Source organism: Mytilus californianus, unplaced genomic scaffold (genome assembly GCF_021869535.1).
Source record: "Mytilus californianus isolate M0D057914Y unplaced genomic scaffold, xbMytCali1.0.p SCAF_10, whole genome shotgun sequence".
Taxonomy (NCBI): Eukaryota; Metazoa; Mollusca; class Bivalvia; order Mytilida; family Mytilidae; genus Mytilus; species Mytilus californianus.
The window spans coordinates 74,050,108-74,077,420 of record NW_026262582.1 but is presented as its reverse complement, the minus strand read 5'-3'; the positions used below and the strand labels follow the sequence as shown (position 1 = coordinate 74,077,420).

Genomic DNA, 27,313 nt, shown 5'->3' with positions numbered 1-27,313 from the left:
ACTTTAAAAAAAAGTTCAGGTCTTAAAAGATGGGACGTAATATGGTATACCGATGCCCGTCCGTCCGTATGTCCAGGTCTGTCAGTCGTCAACACTTCAGGCAATACCTCAAAATGCTTTCACCAATTTTCATGAAAGTTTGGTGTATTGTTTATATCTATTGACGTAAGCTCCCTTTCGATTTTTATAAATTTCAGATTTTACGTTTCCGAGTTATCATGGGATTTTATTCATAAAGAAATGGGGGATTTCCAGTTTTTGGGCGCAGTTTTCATGATACTTTGGTGACTTTTTTTTATATATCTTTTGAAGTAGGCTGCACCCTTTTTTTATATATATTTCTGGTATGACATTGCGGAGTTATTGAACTTTATTCGTTGAATACTTGGGAACATTGTTTTTGATGTTCATCACCAGAAGGTTTGTTGTGAACCAGATGGAAATGTATGGGTGAAAAATCAAGGCCACAAACTTACTTAAACTTGAGGTAGTCTTAATAGTACCAAATTGTTCATGTTTTGTGTCAATGGGCACCACTGTGTGCATGTTTTTTTTTATTGGGGAGGGGGGGGGTCTATTTTAGCAGTGCTCACAGTATTTCTACTTGATCAGTCGTATACATTCATTTAATGACAAGACAAAAAGGGTGAAGGGCGCACTGTGCGTTCATGGCGAAGCTCTTTATAAAAAAAAAAATGAATCTCTTGAGATGTATAAATAACTTTGAAATAAAAATTAGCATAAATTTTGGGCATGACTTTCACTTTGATTTTTTTTTTGTTTGAATTAAAAGCAATCACGTCAATTGTGTGAATGGACATTTTTTCTCTTGCTTTTATGGCTTTCGGCAAATATATAAAATTTGCATGTTCCTTTTCCTTTACTTAAAAAATTCGCAGTAGTATTTTGTTAAGATTGGTTTTCTTTATTAATATACAGATTATCCATGTGACATTCAAATGGCCTCTTTTTACTTTTATTTGGTTTGTTTTTGTTTGTTACAAAAATCTCCACAATTATGTGAACGGAATTTTTTCTCCAACTCGACGAATTTTATATTGTTTCAATGTCTTTTCATTACAAAGAACAGTGGCAGATCCAGAGTTGGCGTACGCAAAATAATATCAAAATATCATGTTTCTCGCGATTAATATAATTTTTAGCCTGAAATTGCTAAAAAAAAAATCTTCGATTTTAAAAAATTACGCCCCCTCTTTCATAATGCTGGATCCGCCCCTGATTGGAATAAAGCAAATTACACAGTTGCATTTGCTTGGACAGTTTTCTTTGTATATATATAAATCAACCACTCCACGATTTTTTAAAAATTCGGTCAAAGTATAAATATGAAACGGGGTAACTTCATGTCAACATTTTGATCGTTGAAGCTAATCAATACATTTGATGCGGTTATTGCTTTTTCGAAATAAAGAGAGATTTTGATCAGCTACAATAACTTTTTGTTTAATTATAGCTTGATATTAAATACTCAGTTTTCCTTTTAAACCTATCATCTCGTGTGTGTTGTAATTTAAAATTTTCAACTCAATTCACTTGAACCGTGTTCAAGTATACATTTCGTTTTGATTTACCATGTAGTATGAATAAAAGGTGTCGCGGAGTATATATCTTTTTAGACTAAAAAAAAGGGGGGTTGAATAAAATTGTTTGATTCTTAATTTCCTAAAAATAAATAATTTGTTTCAGAAGGGTAGTCAAAAGATAGTTTTAAAAAAAAGAAACATATCGTTATTGATTTTTTTTTATTCGAAAACAATTTGTAAAGCCAAAGTCGATGTCTAAACCTTTGTTTTCAGTTGAACTCCCCTTTCAAAATTATCAAGGTCCCCGGACTTCCCATTACTTCAGATTCCTCCAAATGTTATACTATTAATATAACACTACGATGCAGAATTTGCATTTTCAAAAACAGAACTTAATTTGAACTAAATTATGTTGAGAACTGCTTTGCTTTATGTTTTTATTTTGAATGTGCAGAAAAATGTACAAAACAGATAATTTATTTGCAGAAAACAGTTATATATATATAGTTTGTATGTTAAATATCGTGGATTCGCCACTGAATATCATCTTCTATTTATAAGGGAGCTGACCATTTGATTTTTATGGGTGGGGGGGGGGGGGGGGGGCTAGGATAAAATTTGAAAAAAATAGGCAGGACCGGAGTTTTGAGTAAAAAAAAAAAGGCAGGATGAGACACTTTGCAAAAAAAAGGCAGGATGACAATTTATGTAAAAAAAAGTCAGGATAAACTAAAAAAAAAAGTGAGGACCGAATAGAGTGAAAAATAAAAAGGCAGGACAGAGATTACAACTAAAAAAAAATGCAGGACAAAATTTTTCATCCTAGCCCCCCATAAAAATCAAATGGCAGCTCCCTAAAACTGTTTAAGGAATTTCCTTCACACACAAAAACAACAGTTTACGACATTTGTCTTAACCTGTCATTAAATGCGAAAGGCTATCAGCAAAACAGAACGGTATATTTGTAACGGTATTGGAGACGTGTAAGCTGTTAGCATGCCAATAAATTTGACGGGTAATACCAACTCAGTGTATATATTCCACGGTACTCTCGTATAGTATTCCACGCATAAATTTTAGTGAAAAGGAAATTAAGCTGTCCAAAGTTTCCGCCATAAATTGTCATGTAACACCAAATTATCGTATGCTTTACTTGTGTCAACCATAACATTGATGATTTGTCGCTTAGCTAATTATTAAAACATGCGAGAAAACCGTTTAAAATATCAGTATAAGATTTTTCTCCTCATCCTATCACGTGACTTCAATCACTTGATGTTTAACTTTACATCATATTTTATAAGGTGTTGCTAGATGGATTGTTTTGTCCCTTAGGGAATTAAGAAATAATTCGGATAAAAACTACAAAATCTTTGACAGAAGGTGAAGATCAAGGTAAATTCATTTTGTCTTCTTACTTGTTTTTTTTTTTTTATTTTTTCACTTTTTATATTTATTTAATTTACAATGTGTTTTATCATTTTTTGTATTTTATTGTATAATTACGTTTTACAGACATGCATCAGTCATTTATCTTATATAGTAAGTAAAATTAGTAACATCGCATTCTCAAATTTCGTATTACAAAGTTATACAACAGTTCAGGGTAATTTGCCTCTTCCAACCGACAATATTTGGAGCGGATATACCTTAATGTTTCTGCTATTTGGATAATTGCATGCCTATGATTGCAGGTCTTTGATAGTACTGTTTAATTAATTAACATATTTCTTTTTATCATGGATGATTTATTTTATGATTTTTAGTGAATAGAAAAATGTGTGAAACTTGCATTTTATTTGCAAAATTCAATGGACAATATATGTTAAATTTCTGGATTCACCCATGAATAGAATTATTTTTTTTATACTACGAAGAAAATTTATTCACACAAACGCAATTAGGAGTTATTTTATTAGAGCTCGTCACATTATTGTTGAAAACTGTTATGTTTACCTCTATAAGTAGTTTGGTTTTTTGTGTCGCTGGGTTTCTGTCCCTTTATAATTCTTTTTCATGCATATAGGATGGCAAATTTTTGTTTCTTTCTTTCACACTTTCAATCCCAAGGATCATTCATGTTGTTTTTATGTTTTCTCTTGAGACGTTCTATACACTTTATTTGATTAAAACAGATAAGGGGACCGTGGCCATTTCATTTGAAAAGGGTTAGTCATTGCACATTTTGGAAATAAATATTCCGACCCCAAAAGTTTGAAATAAATTCAGACCGATCTAGAAAGTAAAAGAAAGTCCCTATTAAATAAAAAAACGTATTGAAAATAAACATATTTCTTTCTGGTAAACAAATTTAAAATTAATATTCTGACCCCTCCAAATTTATGCAAGCCTTTTGCCACCAATATTAAGTGGTCACTCCCTAAGGAAACAAAGAATAGACAAAAAAAGTCTAAAATTCAGAAATGAATGTCTTGCTGTATAAATCCTTGCTCTATGTATTTATGGAATCGTTTTCATTTTGTTTTAGAAAAATACGTCATCGGTTCAAGCTTATAATATTTTATCTAACATTTAACATATTGTATCCCTGAAATAAAAACTCATGCATTTAAAAAAAACTTGAGCGTGGAATACTTCTTTATGGATAATTATGAATAAAAGGAGACGTTGGGTACATGTCAATGATGACAGAATAAAAGCAATGGCTAAATATGGAGTCGTAACTTATAAAACTTTTTCTCATTGTTGAAAGCCGTACGGTTGCCTATAATTGATTGCATCCACTTCATTTGAACTTTTATGGATAGTTGTCTCGTTGGAAATCATACCACATCTCCTTATTTTCATATTATAAAAAGCTTCAGAAGAAGACTTGTGAGCAGATAAAAGTAGCCTAATTTGCATGTCGTAGGAAAAAAACCCACGTGATAAGTCGTATTAATATCTTTGTCCTTCAGGGAAGTTAGGTTTTTGAACAGATCTTTGATAGTCTATCAAATTTATTCACAACTTTGCTAGGCTCGGGGCAATGTAGAGCTTGACAAATTGCTTGTATGGACAAATTTTATTGTGGAAGACGACATTTTGATCTCTAGAGTTTTTTGTGCCGTTGGGTTGCTGTCTCGTTGATGTAAACCACATACATGTAACTCCTTTATTCGTATTTATTAAAATTTTAAGTCCATGCAAATAAATCAAGGCGTTAGTTTTATACGTTTGATTTCGTAAACAGTTCGTCATGTTGGGGACTTTTAACAGCTGATATTACATTATGGGTTTTACTCGTTGTTGAAGGCCGCAAAGTAACATGTACTTGCTTAAATCCACGCTATTTGGACTCTGTTGGATGGTTGTCTCAGTTCCTTATTTTATTTAATAAATATAACTATGTCTTTCTTTCAGAAGATGATCGTACTGAAGGGTTATTTGGTTTACGGGGATATGCTCTTTAATCGATCCTATTTTGTTTCTAAATGAAACATAGCTTCTTCAATTGAAGTAGAAATAGCTAAATAATTTCTTATAGGAATTAAGATTTTCGATTATTTAATCTATTGAATTACTATCGGACTTGTTTATTGTGTCCCGATACCTTCGTCCGTTAATGTCGGCTTCTTAGCTAATGAACGTTCTATATTATTTTGTATTTGATTCGTTGGGTTACTGTCTAACCGAAGTATACCCCATATCTGAGGGTCTGAATTGGGTTTGGAGAATAGAGAATAATGGGCCAAAAAATAAAGATAGAGAAAAACAGGAAAAAAATTAAAACAAATAAAGAATAGAGAATATTAGGGTGTTAAAATACAAAGAATAGAGAATAATGGGCAAAATTTATAAAGAATATAAAGAAATATGGCATACAAAATAAAGGATACAGAAATTAAAACCCCCCTCATCCAGACCTTCATATCTTCTTTTATTCATATCAAATTGACGTTTCGGAATCCCCCCTTTTTCATTCAGCAGTGAGTGTAATGGGCTCATCATGCTCAAACTGATGAAAGACAGAAATGCTTTATACTGAAGAGGGCTATATATTTTAAATCGCATAAATACTGAAGATCCGTTCATTTCAAACTAACTGAAATAGCAGTTGATAATCTATGTTCAATGTTATCACAGTTTTTTTTTTTCGGACTCTGGACTTATAGCTTGACATGCTGTATATAGACACGTGTGTATCGATATCGTTTGTTTTATTGTGTTGTTGGGTTGCTTGCTACCCTCTCATTGATTGATGCATACCCAATAGTTCTATCTTTTACATCGCTTGTTTGTTTGCATGGGAATCTTAAATGTCAAACAATGACACGGTAGCATCCTGGATTCATTGATTGTTGATTACTTAACGTGCAGTGGCAAATATTTCATGCATATTCGGATTTATTGATTGCTGATTGCTAAACATCCAGTGGCAAATATTTCATGCATACTTGGATTGATTGATTGCTGATTGCTTAAAGTCCAGTGGCAAATATTTCATGCATATTCGGCGTGATTGATTGCTGATTGTTTAAAGTCCAGTGGCAAATATTTCATGCATATTTGGATCGATTGATTGCTGATTGCTAAAAGTCCAGGGGCAAATATTTCAAGCATATTTGGATTGATTGATTGCTTATTGCTTAACATCCAGTTGCAAATTTTTCATGCATATTTGGATTGATTGATTGCTGATTGCTTAAAGCCCAGTGGCAAATATCTCATGCATATTTGGATTGATTGATTGTTGATTGCTTAAAGTCCAGTGGCAAATATTTCATGCATATTTGGATTGATTGATTGCTGATTGCTTAAAGTTCAGTGGCAAATATTTCATGCATTTTCGGATTGATTGATTGCTGATTGATTAAAGTCCAGGGGCAAATATTTCATGCATATTCGGATTGATTGATTGCTGATTGCTTAACGTCCATTGGCAAACATTCATCCTGTTCAGAACGAGTATGCATAAAATATGTGTCACTGGACGTTAAGAAATCAGCAATAAGTTCAGAATATGCATCAAATATTTGCCACTGGTGGATGTAAAGCAATAAGGGATCAGTCACTATCTTTCTTGACAGCTTTATCTGATATCAATAATTTTGTCAGGGAACATAAACTAAATTTCCAAAAAAGGGGGGAAAGGTACCAAGGGGCGAAATATGTAAACAGTAACATTTTATATAAAGAAATACATAGTGAGCTACATGAACCCAGTAAATTATCAGGCAGTGAACCAGGGAGTCAACCAGCAAGTGCCCCGGAAGGGTTAGTCTGGAAATAAATAACATAATGAGATTATTGCTATTAGATCAAACACATGTAAAACAGACATGTCTATCTACATGTCTAAACTCGATTAAAAAAAATAAAATTTCTGCTACATGTACTTGAAGAAAAACCGCATATATTGAATTTCAAAAAAGAACTGTGCTGAAATTAGGAAGGGTGGTTAAAAACGGAAATAGAATCTTCACAGTATAGTTAATAATGAAGAGAAATGTACAAGTACTTAGAGCATTTTAAGATTTTTAAGTATGGGACAATTAAAGGTTGAAGAGTTATTTAGTTTTATTAACGAAACAATTCACCATCACTCAAATTATTGCGACAGTGGGTCAACTCAAGGATAGTCATGTTAGAACAGTGTGGCGCAATAATCTGGGTCACTGGCACATGGAGAACGGACCCCTCTTTTTTCTATTTTTTTTTTTTTTTTGTTGTGTTTTAATTTTTTAGTAAATATTCTGTAAAAGTTAACTTTCTTTCACTTATGTAATGTGTTCTTGCTCTTTTCCATACTATATTACAATAGCAGTAGTTAAATTTTGACCCAATTTTATTATTTTCCGTGTGGGCACAAGCAATTCACATGATTTAAAGACCAAAGACCTATTTCAGGCAATCATATACTAGGCTATGATGCGTGCAATGTAAGGAGAAAAATACGGTTTCTATTCTTAACATATAAAAAGTTTGGAAACACTTTGATAAAAATTTCTTCGTAAACATAAAACTGCCATGTATATTATTTAATCACCCCATCATGTCAAAAACATAACATTTTGCTGTCGAAACCAACACACAGGGTTCACATAATTATCTACTAGAATTATTTACTGCACCAGAACAGGGATAATCGTTTTCCTACGTGAAAAATGGCAGTAAATGGTGTATTGAAAAATTTCGATCCTCTTTGAAATGAACATGTTCCTGTCCCTAGTCAGAAGCCTGTAAGAGCCTGTAATCCAGTGGTTGTCGTTTGTTGTTGTATATCATATTTGTTTTTCGTTCATCATTTTGTACATAATCCTTCAAAAAACAATCCTGCTACAGTCAACTCTTTTTAGGACGTACAATAATTCGACGATAGAAGTCATATCTTAAAAAGGTTTTAACCGACATAAAAAATTGACCAATTGTCCCCTTGAAACCTTAACATATTTTCGTTCATTTCTCTCATTTCAAGGAATGTATCAAAATGTTTCAACCTCGAAAAAACAGCGTTTGAAATACCTCAGAAAAATGCATAATACGATAAGAGATCAACATTTCTTTAGTCGTAACAGCGTTAGAGAGAATATAGTAAGGATTTCGCTTTTAAGACCGGTGCTAGGGACATTCTTTGAATTACAGTGAGGTGCTGGTTTTTAGTCCATTTTGAAGGCCCTTAATCTGATTAAAATACAGATTATGTGTCCACGCTTTGCATTTTAGGACGTAAAATTATTTGACGCATAGATCCGTATCTGCAAATGATTTATAATTCGGAGTAACGTGACGGGTGTGAAGGAACTTTTTATTATTCCTGAGTTCATTTCCTGATTTTGGTAAAATCTGATTAAAATACAGGATGTCCAGGTTTTGCTTACAAGCCGTTATACGTTTTGTTTTAAAACTCTTTAGGGATCCTCTGGTTTTGTCTGATTAATAAACACCTTCAAAAATGTAAAGGCTAAAAGTTCATTGGCTGATGTAATAATTTCCAGAACAGAAAGTAAAAAAGTGATGTCAGAATCCGTCTTTTAGTCAGAATGGGTTTTTGGAATGCATGGTTCGTTCTCTGAAGCGTTGAAAGGACTGTTGTGTTTTTGTTTTTCCTTTTTATCTTTTTTCTTCGACTTGCAATTTTGGATTGCGTCCCTTTGTATCCTCATCCTCTTTTGTGCTATCAATGTGTTGAATAATAATCTGATTAGAACCACACTATCGTTCTTTCCCCCTCTTTTGTACTGTTAATGAGGGAATAAGAATCTGATTACACCACAGTATCGTTCTTTTCCCTCACTTTAAGAAAGATCAAGATGTTTCAAACTCGAAACACAGCGTTTAGAAATATCATTGAAAGTTAATCAAATGATACTAATTAAGGAATCAAAATTGCTATATTGTTCTCTCGCAGTCAGATTGAATGAGTTTTATTGTCTGTATATCTGGAGTATGATTGACATGAAGTTGAGCTCTATAGGCCAAATTGCAATCAAATTACCTCATGAGGTTGCATTTTCTGCAATCGTTCTAGATTGATTGAGAAATTTCTTTTCATACAATTGGCGCAGTTTATATAGAAATTGGACAAAATTTTTGGTTGCAGTGCAATGTCATTTATTCATCAATGATTTACAAGTCGAAATATTTTTTGCATATGTAGTTTGGTCACAGTGAATTACCAAAAATGAAAGTCGATCGAATGTCAATCAAAGTACCTCATAATAAGATATAAAAAAGAAGATGTGGAATGATTGCCAATGAAACAACTCTCCACAAGTGACCAAATGACACAGAAATTAACAACTATAGGTCACCGTACGGCCTTCAACAATGAGCAAAGCCCATACCGCACAGTCAGCTATAAAAGACCCCGAAATGACAATGTAAAACAATTCAAAGGAGAAAACTAACGGCCTAATTTATGTACAGAAAATGAACGAAAAACAATGTAACACATAAACAAACGACAACCACTGAATTACAGGCTCCTGACTTGGGACAGGCACACACATACAGAATGTGACGGGGTTAAACATGCTAGCGGGATCCTAACCCTCCCCCTAACCTGGGACTGTGGTGTAACAGTACAACATAAGAACGAACTATAAAACTCAGTTGAAAGAGGCTTAACTCATCAGATGGATAAAAATACAAATACAAGTGGTAGCCCAGAACATACTCTTCTATTGTTACCTTTTTTGAGCGAATCAAAATTTTTTTTTTTAACTTTGAATTAAGCTTATTATGAATTATAGGGGATCAACGAATATGATTTAATTATGAAAGGGTTCAGAAAAATGTTAACATTAGATAAAGTAGGATAACATAATAAATTGTCAATAATAAATCTTTTTTCTAATTTGCAATTCTAGGTAAATATCTATGTTTATTTTCTGTAGGTTTATTCTAGGTAAATATCTATGTTTATTTTCTGTAAGCTTATTCAAATGCACAATGTATTGTATTTTTTATTCAGTCATACTGAACTAATTACATGCATTCGTTTTTCTGACTGTATCTCAGAAAATATTGTTATTCTTTTTTAATTGAAAGCTTTCTTGCAAGGCGTCAAGAATTTGTCTATAGAATAGGAAGTCATAAAATCCTGTTTAGAGCTTGCAGAGACATATAATGGCAGAGATTGCCATCTACGTGTAATGACTATATAATCTATTGAAATATCATACGGCTCTCTCATTATTTTTCAAACTTCTTCAAGTTTCATGTGTAGTGAACAATTTAATTTGTTTATTTTTTCCCTACTTTCAAAATTTTTCCAGCTATGGTTTAAAAGGTTTTGAGAATAAAGATTATCAAACAATCAAATTCAAAAGTTACTGATAATTCAACGATGTAAAAAAAAAGAGTGATGGTATTGGGATACTTGTAGTTGATACTTTATGTTCTGTTTTTGATTATACAATTATAACTTGATAAAAATGTAACAATAAATCATTCGTCACAACTCGGCCGATTCCGTATACGTACCTTCATGATAGAAGAAGGAGAGTAGCGAATTCGCCCGAGGATTGCCGATTGACAATGAATAGAATAAATAGAACAGGGCTATAAAAGGTCTGCCAGTAATAAGTAAATTGATTTATCTGTAGATAATTAAGAAATGTACAATTGGGTTCGATCTAGAAAATCTGTCAATCAAATCCACTGTGTGCAAACCGTCCGGCCAAAAAATAGTTCTTCTCGTAAATATCTGTTATGGAACATCATATTTTCTGCAGTCGTTCTAGATTAATTAAAGAATTTCTTACCAATAAATGGGTGCAGTTTAAAGAGAAATTGGACCAAATTTGTGGTTGCAGAGCATTGTCACTTATTCCTCAATGATTTAGATATTCACGAGTCGAAACATTTTTGCCGGTGTAGTTTGGTAACATTGAATTTTAAAAATGAATGTCGAACAATTTTACCTTCAGAAGGAACGGTCAAAAGTGTAATTTCGAATTCGCTGATCTGTAATCAGAATATGAAATTTCAGTGCTGTTTTAATTCGAGGTGTATTCATTTTATGGTCAACTTCTCCATGGAATAAATTTAACACTAGAAATCAATAACATACATTGAAACCGACGGCAAAAATACACCTATTAGTCCATACATATACTCAGTATACTTAATTTGATGTCTCACTCTAAAAAATAAAAAAATAAAGCACTAAGGCCAATTAAAATTAATTGATAGATTTTCATCCCCGCCCGCCCCTCTGAAATCGTTCCGCCCCAATTTTTTTTATTTTGAAAAATTTACGATTTCCGGATTTTGTTCATTTTTGTTACCGGTAACTGTCGATAATTTCGTTTCATTAATAACATCCTGTTTCAAATTTTGGTTTTTGCATTTCTTTGTATGTTTGATTCGTTATACATGTATATACATGAGAGAACCTTATTATTACACTTGCATATATGAAGAACACGTCACAAGAGCGTTTCATATCTAATAAAAAATAAAAAATAAAATCCTCCCACCCACCCCATTTTTTTCAAAAATTTGGATGAAAATCTACTAATTAAATTTACTTGGCCTAATTTTGAAATATTCCTAATACTTATAAGTAAAGTAGAGTAAAAGTATTTTTTGTTTAATCAATTAAAATTTTACATGCAAATCTTATTGTTACAATAAAAGTAATTGATTTTAAAAACCCAGACATTTATGAAATAAAAATTAGACTGGTAGGCCCTTACATCATTTACAATGACCACCAATTTTTTTCTCAGTCAAAAGAAACATATAACTTTAAAAAATTAGCAACAGCCTTTCATAGCATTAGATTTAAGCGTCAGATAGATGTTGATTTAGTGTCAAGAGAATGTTTGAAATCTCTTTGTTGTTCCATATCTCTTTTCTCCATCAGAAACCAATAGTAAACCCTCGTGGTTATAACTATACGTGTTAACTTATAAATCATATATGACCCGAGGTCACGCTGCGCACTGATATGTGCTGGTCATTCTTCTCCTGTAAATATTAAAACAAACAGCATAAAGGTCAAAGACTTCATATTTCACATCACATTAACTTTTTTACATGAGTAGATCAGCTGTCTAGCGTCGTCTATAGTGGAAATGAAATTTTATTGTCAATGAGTTGAAATTTGCCTTCAATTCTTTTCTCTTTTTTTGGCGAGGTTTTTATTCTTTTACATTTAGCTCAATCTTTAGGGTTTTATGTCGTGTTTTATATTCATACTGTTGTTTATAAAAATAAGAAGATGTGGTATGATTGCCATTGAGACAACGCTCCACATGGACCAAATGACACAGAAATTATAAATTATAGGTCACCGTACGGCCTATTGGTCATTTTTATACCACCGCAAAAAAATTTTTGTGGTCGAATATTGGTATGACGTTGGCGTCGTCGTCGTCGTCGTCGTCGTTGTCGTCGTCGTCCGGCGTCGTCCTGCGTCGTCTGAAGACACGTTGGTTTTCGCACTCTAACTTTAGTTTAAGTGAATGGATCTCTATGAAATTTTACCACAAGGTTCAATACCACAAAAGGAAGGTGTGGATTGATTTTGGGGGTTATGGTACCAACAGTAAAGGAATTAGGGGCCAAAAATAAGCATTTTTGTAACTTCCAGACATAACTTGTGTGTTAGTGTATGGATCTCTCTGACATTGTACCACAAGGTTCCATATCACAAAAGGAATGCTGGGATTGATTTTGGGGGTAACCGCCTCAAAAATTTTAGGATTTAGGGGTCAAAAAAGGGGCAAAAAACAAGCATTTTTCTAGTTTCATGACAATAACTTGTGTGTGAGTGTATGGATCTTTCTGAAATTGTACTACAAGGTTCCATATTACAAAGGGAAAGCTGGAATTGAGTTTGGGGGTAATTGCCGAAACGTTTAGGAATTGGGGGCCAAAAAGGGGCCAAAAATAAGCATTTTTCTAGTTTCCAGACAATAACTTGTGTTCAAGTATATGGATCTCTCTGAAATTGTACTGCAAGGTACCATACCACAAAGGGAATGCTGGGATTGATTTTGTGTGTAATTGCCTCAAAGTTTTAGGAATTAGGGACCAAAAAGGGGCAAAAAACAAGCATTTTTCTAGTTTCAGTACAATAACTTGTGTGTAAGTGTATGGATCTTTCTGAAATTGTACTACAAGGTTTCATATCACAAAGGGAAAGCTGGGTTTGAGTTTGGGGGTAATTGCCCTAAACGTTTAGGAATTTGGGGCCAAAAAGGGGCCAAAAAACACATTTTTCTAGTTTCCAGACAATAACTTGTGTTCAAGTGTATGGATCTCTCTGAAATTGTACTGCAAGGTACCATACCACAAAGGGAAGGCTGGAATTGAGTTTGGGGGTGATGAATCATAAGGGGGTTCAAAAAATTTGGGGGGGGGGGTTCCTTTTTTTTCTTTTTTTCCTTTTTTTTTTCTTTTAAAATTTTCCATTTTAAGTTGGTTATTTCTGATTTATATTTAAAAGCAAATAATAATGATATGGTAGGAGATACACACCAAACAGGATGTGTAAATTATTATATAATAAGTATTGTGCAATAGCAAGAAATTTTCAATTGCACAGTATTGCACAATAGCAAGAAATCTTCAATTGCACAGTATTACGCAATAGCAAGAAATCTTCAATTGCAAAGTATTGCGCAATAGCAAGAAATATCCAATAGCACAATATTGCGCAATAGCAAGAAATTGTCAATTGTACAGTACTGCGCAATAGCAAGAAATATTTAATTTCACAGTATTTTGCAAAAGAAGATACTTCGTATAAATTGCTTATTTCTTGACCAATTTCAATGGGGTTTTATTCTTGAATTCTTGGGGTTCTTTAATATGCTGAATCTAACCGTGTATTTAGTTTTTGGAGTTTGGGCCCCGTTTTTAAATTGGTCCACATTGAGGTCCAAAGGGTCCAAAATTAAACTTTGTTTGATTTCATCAAAAATTGAATTATTGGGATTCTTTGATATGCCGAATCTAACCGTGTATTTAGATTCTTAATTTTTGGTTCCGTTTTCAAATTGGTCTACATTAAGGTCCAAAGGGTCCAAAATTAAACTTAGTTTGATTTTAACAAAAAATGAATTCTTAGGGTTCTTTGATATGCTGAATCTAAACATGTATTTAGATTTTTGATTATGGGCCCAGTTTTCAAGTTGGTCCAAATCGGGGTCCAAAATTAAACTTTGTTTGATTTCAACAAAAATTGAATATATGGGGTTCTTTGATATGCTGAATCTAACCATGTATTTAGATTTTTGATTTTTGGGCCCCGTTATCAACTTTGTCCACATTGAGGTCAAAAGGGTCAAAAATTAAACTTTGTTTGATTTCATCAAAAATTGAATTCTTGAGGTTCTTTGATATGCTGAATCTAACCATGAATTTAGATTTTGGATATTGGACCATAATAGGTGAATGTCCAATTTAAAATTTTTACGTTCTTAGACCACATTCATTCTGTGTTAGAAACCTATGCCGTGTCAAATATTTAATTACAATCCAAATGCAAAGCTGTATCAAGCTTGAATGTTGTGTCCAGACTTGCCCCAACTGTTCAGGGTTCGACCTCTGCGGTCGTATCAAGCTGCGCCCTGCGGAGCATTTTATTTAATATATTTTGCCATGGCGTTGTCAGTTTGTCATTGACTTACGAGCTTGATTATCACTTTGGTATCTTCCGCCTCTCTTTTTAAACTTGACCTTCGCCCTCGCCTTCGCCTTGCCAGAATGTTGAACCCTATTTAATCGATACTTCGGACCTCTATATGATTTTTTCGATTATGTTCTGGGTTAACAGAGATCAAACAAGATGTTCATATCTTTAAAACATTTTATTGTTATTTTTTCCCCACTTTTCTCCTTCCACAAGCAACCCATCGGTGGCAGATGAGATACTGGGGAAAATAGCGCGTCCCTTAAAAACCAAGGTTCAAATTAAACTCCCAATAAGTTTTCGCTTGACGATCCTTTAACTTTCGGCAGATTTGTACTGTTTCTTGTCTATTGGATCTTTTAAACATTCGGAAGTGGGAACAATCGGAATTGTCTGATCTCTCAGCTCTCTATAGTCTTCAAGATGTTCCATCATTCTAACAAATATGATAATTTTATTTAATGCTCTCAGGTCCACTATAAGACTTATTATCATGTTAGAGAAGTCTTAGTTGCTGCAACAGGTAATTAATCAATTGATTGTTTGATGTCCAGTGGCAAATATTTCATGCATATCAAAGACTCAGATAATAAAGATTTACTTATTTAAAGATAGACCCATTGGTGGCCTTCGGCTGTTGTCTGCTCTATGGTCGGGTTGTTGTCTCTTTGACACATTCCCCATTTCCATTCTCAATTTTACTTCAACCATTCATGTTGTTTAGGAATATTTGTATCGGTTTATGCATGCAAGCACTGCATCAGTTAAATAATACATATATATCAATGTTGATGAGTTCGTTCACCAAAACATGTATAGACCATTGTTTTCATTTGATTAATTTGTTATTATCACATTTGACATTAATCATTTAGTTTGCAGAGGCCTATAGGGCACATAAAGTTAAAGTCAAGTGTTCGAGGCTTTCACACCTCTTCATCTGAAGTGTTTATAATGATATTACGCTGAAAATGACCATAGGTTAAAGTTGAACTTTACGACAAAACAATAAATTCGTCTAAGGAGAAGTAGAGCTTGTTCAATTTACGATTCTCTTTGTTTGAGAAATTAGCGCCTCGTTATCGAAATCAACTTCTCACGCATATGATCCATTCATTAAAGTCAATAAAAATAAACTTCTTCCTGTCAACCGTAAAACATTTGAGATCCTACCAGCTGATAAAAGCCCATAGCAAACAAATCTTGGTTTGAAAATGATGAAATGTTTGCCACTAGAAGTCAAGCATCAACCATTCAACAATATTTAAATGTTTTAGCCAATATCGAACCTAATGAATATTATTCCAGAAAGCGCTGCCTACACATTTTGTCAAAAGTAATCTAAAAACCATTGAGGCATCTAGTATATTCGTTTTAACAGATTTTCTGTGCATGAATTTTCCCAATTATATGTATCTTATTGATGTAGTCTAAACATTTTGTCTTGTTAATTAATTGGTAAAAGAAGAGTAAACATATTTGCTCCAGTTAGTTTTCTGTAACATAATGCACTGACATATATATTAAGTCTTTGATGTTTATTGCATGTTTTACTTTTGCGACACATGGAAAGGGCGCGAAAAACTGTGTTAATTAACCCCACATGTTTTGTTTGTTACAAATAAGGACATATGTACCAAGTGTTGTTCGTTTTTGTTTGTCTTAACTTGGATGTCTTTTTTTCTGGAGGAGTCGGGTGATGATGGTGTTTTAGTTAGGTCTTTTGTATTGTCAAATATTTTTTTTTGTAATTCAGGTTACACCTTTTGTTACCTTGCGTTTAAAAACACCGTTGAAAAATAACATTTGATAAAAGATAATAAAGACCTATATGTACTTTGGACTTTTTCTAACCTGGTTCCCGGAAAAAGAATAAACGAGTTTCTTCAGTCGGCTATGGTTTCACAATATAGTCGACCTGGCGGTACGCTGTAAAACAAATCACCAACATACGTTTTTCATTTTGTTACATCGGGGCCTTTCATAGCTGACAATACGGTATGGGGTTTGCTCATTGTAGAAGGCCGTACGGTGACCTAAGTAGCTTAAATCCCAGTCATTTATCTTAAATACAGTAATTCTTCAGTAACCACAAAAGTAAGAAGATTTCTAGTTGTTTCTGCAAAAAACGTTATGTCGTGCTTAGCATACATATTCATATCACTAAACATTTTCTAAACGTCGTCTACACACATTTATATCGACACCGATACCTTCACGGACTAGAAAAATAGATGAACCGTATCAAAATGTCGAAATGTACTGAATGAATGACCTAGTTAAACTTGGTTGGATTCGGCAGAGGTAAAAATATAAATTCTGTAATGCGGCGTTCACACAGTGCCGATTATGGCTCCCGTTTGAGATCAGACCGCGCTAAGACACGAAATGTGAAAAAGTCGGATTATTATCCTCAATGATCTGGAATGTCCTATCATTGTCTGAACGCAGTCGTATACGTTCGTAACAGATTCCTACGGATTGGGAATGGTCCGGAGAGGTCGGCCATTCACCCCGACAGTTAGATGCGTCCCGTAACATTCGGGGAAACTCGGCCGATTTTGTCTAGTCGGATTACAATCGTGACTATGTCGTGACAGATTCTGCTGTATCAGATCAAAATCGTAACAAAGTTCTGTGTTTTCTGGACGGTGTCATGTGGAACGGGCATGATCTGGAGAAATTTGTCATTGCTGTTTTTTTGCCGATTAGGTCCAGATTGCATCCAGGTCTTAGCGAATGCGAACCTTCTTTGTTCCGGAACAGTTCCGTTATTAATACGAAATTCGGCAATTATACCAACGTCGGAGTCCTGACAATTACAGAACACGATACGACGGAGTCCAGACAAAGCCGTTTGCAATGCGGTACAGCAGACAGTACCTGATCATCCCGAATATGGCGATTTTTTTAAAAGACGAGACTATCACAGGAAACCGTTTTCTAACGGATATCTTCCGTCAACGTCGGTTTACTGTCTGGTCACTGCCTGATCTCTGTCAGATCGCATTCGGCAGAATCGGGACGCTGTCGGGACATATTCGGTCGTTATTTACCAAATGAAAGATACAAATTTAATTAGAATCCGATTGAGAACGGGATAATCGGGACAAATCCGGCTGGAAACGGATGAATTTGGACGCTTCCTGAACATTATCTGATTTTTGTTTTTACAAATTTTAATTTAAGTTTGAATTTCCAGCCGCGATTCACCGGATCTTGATCAGACTTTTGACAAATTTTGATCGGAAATGGTCCTATCAAGGACGGCAGTAAAAATCGTGAATGTGTGACCCCGGCTTAATTGGTTTTGTATATTTTCTATTCGGAATAGGAACTAGAAACACTCAGTGAATTTGTTTTCAGATTTGTTTTCTGATTGTTTCGACAAATTCGACTTTCGTTTTTCTATGTTTGAAACCGTTCACGATGAGATTAATGTATGTATCCCAGTTTTTTTTTTTAGAGAAAATAGATCGCTTATTGCATGGACATCAGTCAATGAATTGAGGTATTTTTCGGAAAATAGTCAAAACCACCATTCGCAGTGGGCGCGATTGATGGGACAGCTTCAAAAATATATCGTCTGACAACAGAGCCGCAACAGCAATATATTTCCAGTCACCATCGTTATCACTTGTCATTTTAACCCTTTAAGTGACAAGGTGAAATATATACTATATTCAATATGGTTTCCTTGGACAACAACACGACGCTCAACAGTTTATGCTAATGCGACAAATAGGTCAGGAATTGGCTTTTCGTGATCATTGTTTTTGTTAGCAGACAACATTTATCCTATATAATGACGCCATTTACACGACAGCAAATCACTCAAAAATCTGTCAATCTAAAGGGAAAATGCAGAAAAATTAATATACTTTTAACGGAATGCAGTGTTACGGTAGTACATACAATTGGCGAATTAAAGTACAAAAAAGCATTCGGGACATTGTGGAAACATCCACATCAGTGATGTATTTGTGCAGGCTTAGTTTATCGTCGACGTCAACTGTTCTCGTTAATAAAGTATTCATATAATCTATTTTTTTCACGTTAGGGAGCAAAAATTTAACTTCAAAAGGTGGGGGTGGGGGGGAGTTGTTATGTTTTTTTTCCGAGTCGGAACATTTTAATTTAGTTTTTCGACGCTATTAATCAAATTATTTTTTTCAAAATTTAACACTATAACGTATGGGGAAAATCTGGATTCAGAATATTTTTTTTGTCATCTGCTTGATCAGAATATGTTTTTTTTTTTATCAAATTGGGGATCAGAATATTTTTTTAGGAAAAAACCATAACCACCCCCCCCCCCCCCTTTTGAAGTTGAATGGTCGTTCCCTTATGTTTTACTCTAAAAGAATACTTTACGCGTTCCTAATTCTGTGTAAACTTTAACTATAGTGTTTGATAAGATTTTGTGAGGGAATTCGAAGTCCTCATTCTTTCAAGTTCAAGTCGAACATATTTACTCACTGATTTTTTTATATAATCTAAAAATAATACAGTAATGCTCAGTCTTTAGTTTTGTATGTTGTGTTTCGTGTACTGTTGGTCTTTTTCTTCTTTTTTTTTAGCCATGGCGTTGTCAGTTTATTTTCGACTTATGAGTTTGAATGTTCCTTTGATATATTTCGCCTTTCTCAAACTAGACACTTGATAAGTTCGTGTTATTTTATCAATGAAACAAGCGGTATAAAGGAGTCAATTTGCCAGTTTTTACTCCCCCCCCCCCCCCCCCCCCCCCAAACTTATGTTCGATACAGAGAGTGTTTACAATATTAAAATACGCTATTAGTGCATTCTTCAGAAATTTGATAAACTTTACACATCATGCGTTTTCATTATTTGAATAATTTTGAAGAAAAAAACATTGAAATATATGTTATGCACGTCTACGCAAGGTTAAAATCTTGCATGTCTTAACAGAAAATAACATTTTTCAGTCTAATTCAACCGTTTAATAAAATGAAAATCGTCAGTTAATGAAGTAAAAAAATGATCGATTTGCACATAAAAAGTCAATTGGCCGGATGCGCCATCTTGTTAGGCACTATATAATTTAAACAAAGCCCCCTTTTTTCTTTTATTTTATCAAGTACAATATGAAGATATGTCAATTACCAGCTACTAAACAGAGCCAATAAACTAACAAATCATTGAAAATGAATGTTTTATACATTATTTTAAATGTAAACTAGAAAAATGTTCGTAATACAAAACTTCATTATAGTATAATCTTGTTTGTCTATTCAAATATGCTAATTACTTGTGGCAATTGTACACTTTGAAATGACCCTTCTCAAAAATGTTACCTGTCGTCTTAGTCATAGGTGTAAGCGTCAGTATCGATTAGTTTTCAATAACGTCTAATATTAGGAAGTCGTATCCAGGTGCGGATCCAGCCATTTTCAAAATGGGGGTTTCCAACACTTGCAAGTGAACTAAAAAAGGGGGGGGGGGGGGTTCCAACCGTGCAAATCAGATAAAAAAGGGGGGTTTCCAACTATATGTCCCCATAGAAAAACATTAGTTGTCAAACAAAAGGGGGTCTAACTCCCGGAACACCCCCTGGATCCGCAATTGCTTCAGTGTGTTTCATTACTTCTAAAGTTATTAATCTAACGCGAATAAATGGAGATGTGGGATATATATGAATGCACCAGCAAATAAAAGACATAAAAACAAAAACATGTCAGTAGAGATCAACATACGGTCACAATATTTGCGCCACAACTTTTAGAATGGAAATTAGGGTGTTTTTTTTATATATAATCCTCTTCACATCAGATTTGATTTCTACCCCTGTCTCATTCAAGAGCCTCCTCATGGGGTTTTTGATTATGTGATTACTTGGCCGTTTTTATAGTGATTATTTGATTACCAGACCAAATATTTCATGATTGTTTGATTATTTGATAATCTAGGAATGTATTTTTGATTATTTGATTATTTCTTGTTTAAAAAAATAATTAATGATTATGTGATTATATTGTCAAAAAATTTGTGATTATGTGATTACTTGGACATTCCCATGAGGGGCCTCATTCAATACTATTCCTTACGATAATTGTACAATTTAAGACAAATACTTCACGAAAATATAAATGAGATAATTTTCATCAACCATAAACTTTTGCACGACACCTCATGATATATTTACAAATGTATTTGTCTTTAGCACGATATGACGTTTCAAAGGAGTAGTTTCTTAAGAAGTAACCAGAAATCTGGTAGGAATTACTATATACTTGTTTATAAGTTTGCAGAAAGTTATTTTTAATTGGCTTATATATATCTTTTATGATTCGTCTGCAAGTTTGGAATGTCGTCTGCAAGTTTGGGATGTCGTCTGCAAGACATATATTGTCATAGGTCACATTAATTAGGCATATGATAAGTCTACCGTGAAGTGTCAGCGATGACGTTAGAAATATATCATTTTCAGGATAAAAGTACATCATCAAGGATTCATTCACAATTTTATGTCTTAAATGTCACGAAACAAGAAGAAAATCGGAAAATCCTGTAACAATTTAAATATTTAAGTCGACGAACAAACGAAGTTGAATAACAGTATGGTTGACGAGGGGCGGATACAAGGTCCAAGGAAAGGGAGGGCATAATTGTCAAGAATGGTAAAAAAATTGACGATTTTAGAGTAAGGGTCGTACATTTTTCTCACTGAACAAACATTCATCTTTTTTTTTTGACATTAAGAAAAACAAAAACTAATTTTTTTTCAATAACATACCAAACAGTTTTTTTACCTCCCCCCTTTTTCAAGAAAGTTAGAATCGAACAATTAATTAAAAAAAAAACTTTCTAGGAATATGATTGGTTAAAAGCAACCGCGTGGAGACCGTGTATATTCCATATTGGGTTAGTAGGCGTGGCTTATTTCAATACACGGTTAGTAGTGGTGTTACGTCCCTTTATAAAACAACACGATGTTGATGAAAAATCTTAAAGGTTTCAACAGACGAAGAAATTGACAATGAACGATTGAAATAAATTCATAAAACACATTTAAAGCTAACAAATTGTTATTGTTGGCATTTGTTTTTGTATAGACCAAAATTAATGGAAGTAGGTTCTTAATAACGGTATTGAAGACTTGATCACTTTTATAGGCCGCTAGTCTAAATACCACATGTTAAGATAGTCGGTAAGATAAATTCGTTACATAGTGTGCTAGTGACCTAATACGATATATATGGGGTCAGTAAATTCCATATGGGGATTCGAGCTTCGCTCTCACCCCATATGGAATTTACTGACCCCATATATATCGTATTAGGTCACTAGCGCACTATGTAACTAATATTTTACCCTTTTTAGTAGCCACCATCCCAGTAGACTGTGATGCCGTTCACTTTTATCTTCATATATATATTTGTATAAAACTTGTTTAAGTAATAAAGTCCGTGGAATGCTACTACACGTATTCAAATCGTGACTTGCAAAATTTCGATATAGAATTTTCACATTGACATAATTAAGAAAAATGAGAAACTAATTAGCTAGCCACTTGTTATATTCCATTCATGATACACGAAGCCACTTTGATACGCCTTGATTTTGCACACTTAAATAACGGGTACATTTTATTTTAAAAGATGAAAGAACTTGCAACTTTTTACGAGCAGTTCAGACTAAATTTATTTAAACTAGAACGTTTATTGCTCAATAGGAAAGTAATGTTTCATATTCAAAACGGATAAAAACAATATATGTGCATTGTCGGAAAATATAAAAATTATTTGTACTCGCTGCGAAACAGGAGAAAAGCTCGGCGAACCTCGCTTTTCGTCCTGTTTCTAAAGCTCATACAAATAAATTTTATATTTTCCGACAATGTACATATATTGTATATTTCTGTATTCGGCACCAAACTGGGGAAGGTTAAACCTCGCCCATCCCCAGTTTCCCAGCCTCATACAAAAAGTTTATATAAATTTTTCTGACATTGACCTAATATTGTATACTAGTATTTATCCTGAAATTTACACCCAACACTTGAAACTTTAGTTGTTAAAATCTAATTCATTGTCAATAATTTTTCAAAGAAATCAACATAGTTTGAACGCGGACCGCGAAAAGGACACCAAAATGAACTGGTACGCAAAAAGAAATATCCACATTACCGTTTGCTCAACATGGAAGAGGGGTAACAGGAGACTTTATTTGTACAAGTACAAATAAAGCAAAAATTTATTTGTGTACCTGTAATTTGTACAATAGTTGGCTGATTGCAGGATAAAAGACATTATGGTTTATTTTCGTGTTGCTCAATCTGCTCTACCTTGTCTGCGCATATCGGCTGACATGAAGGGTATGAATTTATACTGCCATCAGAGAAGGGTATGTTGAATTAGGACAGAAATTGCTGCTTGAAACATCTTTAGCTTTATTTTCCGTTTAATATTAAATGGTTAAATGCCAACTCGTCCTGAATAAGTATGAAATATATGCTTGAACGGATAAATTAGGCCGCTGGTTTCCTCAGTTGAATTGTTTCATATTTTTCATGACGGGGCCTTTTATAGCCGACTATACGGTATGGTTTTTTTTCTCATTGTTGAAGGCCGTACGGTTGCCTTTAATTGTTTACATCCACTTTATTCGAACTTTGGTGGATATTTGTCTCATTGGCAATCATACCTCATCTCCTTATTCTTATAGAGAGCGCGACACTTTTATATATCACATAAGGAATTGGTCGTACAACTCCATTCCGACCGGACTTCATATATTCCGCACAGCCGAGCGAATTGTTTCTCGTCATGTATTTCATTGCCAGATTGCATGGAATCATACATGTATTTTTAAACCCTAATCATCCTTTTGTGTAAATTATTACAATGAGTTCAAGGGAAACATTTAACCTTACTTAGTACAAATGTTTAGTACTTTTTTCTTGTGGATGCTGCAGTAATTGTATATGTAATTAATGATTTTGTGGTTATAGTGTACCAAATGTACATCATTAATCTTCACACAAACGAGGTTAACAATCTTCTCTTTTCTTTGTGGTAAATTATTTTAGCTTGTAGCACATGGTTAATTATTTTTTATGCGTAATATGGAAAAGTAAACGCACTGAAATAAAACTTCACTAAATTTCTTGTGGTTTTAACTCGAATCATACAGCGCCCTGTTGCGGTCAGTGCCCTCCAGATTGTGTAGTGGTCGTAGTGATCGGAATATAACGACTGGATTATTCGGCTAAATGTGGATTGATAGTCGTCTGCAATCGAATACAGTTTAATAGTCAAACTTGCCAAATTTTGTAAAATTGCTCTGTCTGTTATAAATTAGATTTGCCTTCCACTGCAAATTCCATAAGACATGTAATTTATACCATTGAATATGTAACCATCTCATTCCATTCCTTCCATTGTCATTGTTTTGTATATACCGTATAGCGGGTTATTTTCGCGGGGTGTAAATTTTCGCTTATTTTCGCGGATAGAACAAAATCGCCAAAATAAATTCCGCCAATTTAATAGTGCACATGCAAAGGTATAGATAAAAACATTGATTCCGCCAAAAAAATAACCGCCAAAATATTTCGTATACCTTATTCAATGAAAATCGCGAAATTTCACACCCGCGAAAATAACCCGCTATACGGTATGTTATTATTTTTATTACTGTTTATATTCACATACCCATCTTGAGCAATAAAAGTTTCAAGTCCACGGTGGGAGTGGACACAAAAGGGACAACAACTCTGGAAATTCCCCTATACCATTTCCTTTATTTTATCATTATCATAATTGTTAAAATCAATGAAGTATTTTGAAATAAATCTATTGTCAAATTTGGGCTGACAGAAGTTGGACAGCTTTAATTTAGATTGTCACAAATCTTAAGCTCTCTATGTGATGTTAAATGGTCCACGCATTTGGCATTAATATGCACGAACTATTTGCCACTGAACGTTAAGCAAGCCACATCACTCCAATGTTAATATATATCATTTTATTCTGGTATCACCTAAGTTGAACAAAGGTATACAGAAAAACATATATATTAATCTAACTCTTCTTTTCAATCTTGCATTCTAAGAAATATTCTATAAATGCTTCATTTGAGTACGTTTGTGTTTATTTATACAAAGTGTTTCACCAGCTGAATCACCAAATAATCGAACTGTCCTTTTTTACCCATCATTCTCAGCATTTCTCCCAATTGTCTTTGATTGCTCTTTGCTTTAATGTGCGTACGTTTGTGTTTGTTGTACAAAATGTGTCACCAGTTGAATCACCTAATCAGTTATTACTAAATACCTATATAATAATGTCAATCCATCAAAATGCCTCTCGACATTTTCGTTATATTGATCATCTTGTACATTGAATAAAAGAAGACTTTAACCCAAGTGTACTATGAATAAAAGACAACCTTTAACCCCAGTGTCGCACAGCCTCTGGACATATTCACGTCTTATTATCTTTGATGTACACTTGTGCAACATATTTGCACAATCATATACATCAAGTATAAAAGCACACCTTACAATTCAGTGTCTGATACTACATCAGCACACGTAGTAGTTTTTTGCCACTTTGGTATTATTCCCTAGTTTAACCCACTTAAAGATTTAATACAGGTATTTTGTTTGTTTTATCCTCGAGTACGGGAGGTCTTGGGTTCGATCCCTGGTCGGGCCAAACCAAAGACTTGAGAAAATAGTATTTGCTTCTTCTCCGCTAAGCATACGGCACTTTAAAATCAAAGATTGGTAGGCATGGAGTTAGAAAAAATGTTTCCGTGCATGTTGTCGGTCTATTTACAAAGCACTATTCATTTTCATATCATATTGACATGTTTCCGTCCTGATATGCATGTAATATTTGCCACTTGACGTTCTTGTTTAGGGGCCAGCTGAAGCCCGCCTCCGGGTGCGGGATTTTCTCGCTATGTTGAAGACCCATTGGAGGCCTTGGGCTGTTTTCTGCTCTTTGGTCGAGTTGTTGTCTCTTTGACACATTCCCCATTTCCATTCTCAATTTTAACGTATTGCGGAATAAATATTCAATTGGATATATCATTGCAGTGCTTTATAATAAACATAAAATCCCGAGATTTTATCACACTATATAAGAATGCAAAATTGCACATAATTTTTAAAAAGTTATACCTTTTCAAACAAACAATCACTTGATTTCATCACACTATGTATACACATAGTTATTGTAATAAATTATACCTTTTGCCATATTCAAATAATAAAAAAAGCCAAATGTCAATGGACAACTAACAACGGCACAAATAACAAACAGACATCGTGAGAGCATCACACAGTCTTGGACAATAGCTAGGCATCTTAACAATGTACTTTTTTGCGGCCTTTTTAACTTTTTATAGGTTTGAGCATCACTGATGGACGAAACGAGCGTCAGGTGTACATATCTTTAATCCTGGTATCTATGATGAGTTTATAACAGACACCAACATATAAAGATAAAGAACTTTTAAACTGCTTAGCTTTTAACGATTATCTCGATTATCGAAACTTAATCGATTATCAGGAACTTCTTGCTTTCAAAGATAGATTATCGATCGACGGAGATATACGCATCAAGCGGAATACTTTAAAACATCATAGGTCTAAAATTTCCTAAATGGAATAACATGCATGTCAAGTCTGAGCGATAAACAGGTTTAAATGAGACAGGCTACTTCCTGTTCTGTGGTCTTCAAAGCAAAAAAATAAAAAAACAACAACAAAAAAACGATGAAAGTCCACATTCAAGTACGTCATGAAAGCATGCTTAAAAATCTATTTCTAATTACCAGAAGGTAAAGGGTACAAGCTAAACAGCTGCATGTTCCATAGTAAAGAGATATAATTATTTGTTTAATTCTAGATCAAATTTTTCTGATACATAGATATTTTTCTGCGATCTTTGAAGGATACCCACATCAAAGTAGCTAATACTTTTATCACCTTTTTAACTCTCCTTGTAATTGATCTATACATAATGTTTTCTTTTTTTCTCGGTTATATACTTAACATTATTTTTTGTGCTGATGAAGGGGAATATTTCTGTGTCACTGGAAATTTACATCTGTTGAATAATACTTAATTTCTGGAACGAGAAAATTGAAGATGTGTATGGGTTGGATCGATACGGCAAATCTTTCTGATTTGCATCTACGCCAAACAAATTCGGTCATTTTTTGGTGTGTGTTTAATCATGCTGTTACTATCATAGTTTCATTTTTTCATCTTCCCTCGATTACAATTCTTTTTGAACATACGTTTTACATTTAAAAGAGAATCGTAAGGGAGACGATTATATATTTTTTCTTGTTTCCGAATCCCTTTTCATTTTCATTTTCAGTTGTATACTTACTAGTATTTGTCATTTGTGCACTTTGAAAAATTAAATATTGTTTAAACTAAACACGTACGCTCAATTGAATTTGAAATCCTTTAATTAACGAATTAACCTTGAATATCGAATAAGCACAAATTATGGTTGGTTTATGATAGATTGTATTACCTCGCACCTTTAATTATTTGGACCTCAAAACCAATAATATACGTACACTGTATAATTTCGTACGAATGCATTTAAATAAACTACAAAAACAATGCAGTTTCATCTTACAAAAAGACTAAGTTTCCCGATATGGATTACTCGTCAGAAATGTTGAACAG

At 33.7% G+C, this 27,313-nt stretch overlaps 1 protein-coding gene across 1 annotated transcript in view; it reads left to right on the top strand.

Annotated features, from left to right (window-relative positions):
• Positions 1–2,792: 2,792 nt before the first annotated feature.
• Positions 2,793–27,313, top strand: part of LOC127719167 (uncharacterized) — a 177,001-nt gene continuing 152,480 nt past the window's right edge. Inside the window, exon 1 of the mRNA XM_052225190.1 lies at positions 2,793–2,939. The gene's annotated coding sequence lies outside the window, so the exon portion shown is untranslated. The remainder of the gene's footprint in view (positions 2,940–27,313) is intronic.